Source organism: Aplysia californica, unplaced genomic scaffold (genome assembly GCF_000002075.1).
Source record: "Aplysia californica isolate F4 #8 unplaced genomic scaffold, AplCal3.0 scaffold00129, whole genome shotgun sequence".
Classification (NCBI taxonomy): Eukaryota; Metazoa; Mollusca; class Gastropoda; order Aplysiida; family Aplysiidae; genus Aplysia; species Aplysia californica.
The window spans coordinates 724,001-726,163 of NW_004797399.1; positions in this window are offsets into that span (position 1 = coordinate 724,001).

Below are 2,163 nucleotides of genomic sequence, written 5' to 3' on the forward strand. Positions count from 1 at the left end.
CTTTTGTGACCCACTATTTCCAGGGTGCCTTGATGGTCGATGCAGACTTTGTGCTGTTGTTGCTAGAGAGATGAGCAGAGTAAGTCTGATTCCCTGAAAGGACTTATCTGTTGACATTCACCCCTTGGCGCTCATATGACTTAATGCAGTAGCGAGCGCCGTAAAACCTTACTAAAACAAAACAACAAACTATCTTGTGACTCACCCGAGAGAAAAATTCGCCATCTGTGGTGTAAGCTTGTGTCACTGAGCTCTTGGTCTGTTACATTATTACTTTTCGATCGATTCGCATGAAACCAACCCTCGGGCAATGTTTAGATCCTGCAGTTACAAAAGAATAAAAATAAAAAATACAGTAAGTACATGCACAGGCAATACAAGGACATCTCAGATCATCCGATTACTGGGAATATTGTGAAATATATTAAAAAGAATGTCAGATTTTCCAAGCATTTTGAATGTTATGTAATATTTGGATTATTTTGTTTTATTATTCAATACTTTTATAAGCATGCTAAATCATGAAAGATAATTACGTCTATAATATTTGTATACGATGCAATTACGTAAGTGTATTACACATTTTAATAGCAGTTTCAGAGAAGGACCTTTAATCGCTTCTAGATACGGTTGTAACGGAAAGTGAACGTAAAGGTTTATATTGTTGAATGTGAAACAAACAGAACGCATGGTGATATCTAAAAAAAAAAAAGAAGAAGTAAATCCTATTTTATTTTCTCACAAAAAGTTGGAAAGTTCAAACAAGTTCAACAGCTTAAATATCTAGGATACAGATGTATAACTACATCTGATACCAAATGTTTCCCAGTTAATGCAGTTTTTTGGGACACCTGAATAGACATAAAGGCCTTGAACATCTAGCTCTCACTTGTAAAATTAAACTTGATGATGATGATGATGATGATGATGATGATGATGATGATAATGATGAGGATGAGGATGATGATGATGATGATGATGATGATGATGATGATGATGATGATGATGATGATGATGATGATGATGATGATGTCTACAATGAATGTATTCTTTTACATTTAAAAAAAAACGAAACAAAATTTGAAAATCACGATATAGAGTCTACAGTATAACTTCAAGAGATCCGTAGTTCGAGAGATATATTACAAATATAAAGAAGAAGAAAAGACAGGACCGCAGGCACAGTTCGACGAATGCGTGATTTCGAGTCTTCGGTGTTCGACCTATCCGTGTTATTATACTGTAGCTAAATATGGCACGAATCGTTTATGATTGAGAAGGTTTCGGGGAACACGATATAAATATCTGGGGATGAGAAGAGAAACAGTCCCACTTGAATTACTGAAGTCTTGTGACATTACGAAGATAGATATTTACTAACTTGGTTTCTGTGCATATTGGGGTGAGATTTTTTTAATTTTCTTTTCTTTTTTTTTGGGGGGGGGGTGCGAGTAGAATTTTTGTGTGTACTATTTTGTTTGTTTGTTTCTTTGTTTGTTCATTTGTTTGTTTGTTTGTTTGTTTTAGTTTGTTTGGTTGGGTTTCTTTTTGTTGTTTGGTTGTTTGTTTGTTCGTCGTTGGGTTGTTGTTTTTTGGAGGAGGTGTGATATTATTTCAAACAAATACATTGCCCTCCGTTTACGAATTATTTGCTTTAGAAGTTCAACCTTTCAGACATACCAAACGTAAATATCATTGTGCGTAAATTCCTGCAACCTAGATGAACCCACAGAGCCAGTTTGCTGCTAATGCTACAGTACCAGTAGGCTATCCTATGTCAATCGATGCCACTAGAATAGTCGGGGAAAGACTTGAGGGACAGCCGAAGGCCACTTGCCACACAGACAGAGTCTAAGTTCACATTGTATATATATATATCTTTGGTGACGTTGTGTAACGGTCGAAATGCCACGAGGGATTGGGTGACTATTTGAGGGTATTAAATAACTACCTTGGTTTTTATGGAGCAGATTGTACGTGGAGTTATTTCCTTGAGGAGCTGGGGATATCTTGTTTCAATGACTGATTTTTGTCTTATTTTTACAATGTCCATGTATACATACGCACATAAATACATATATTGTATATATATATAAATACACGTGCGCGCGCGCACACACACACACACACACACACACACACACACACACACACACACACATA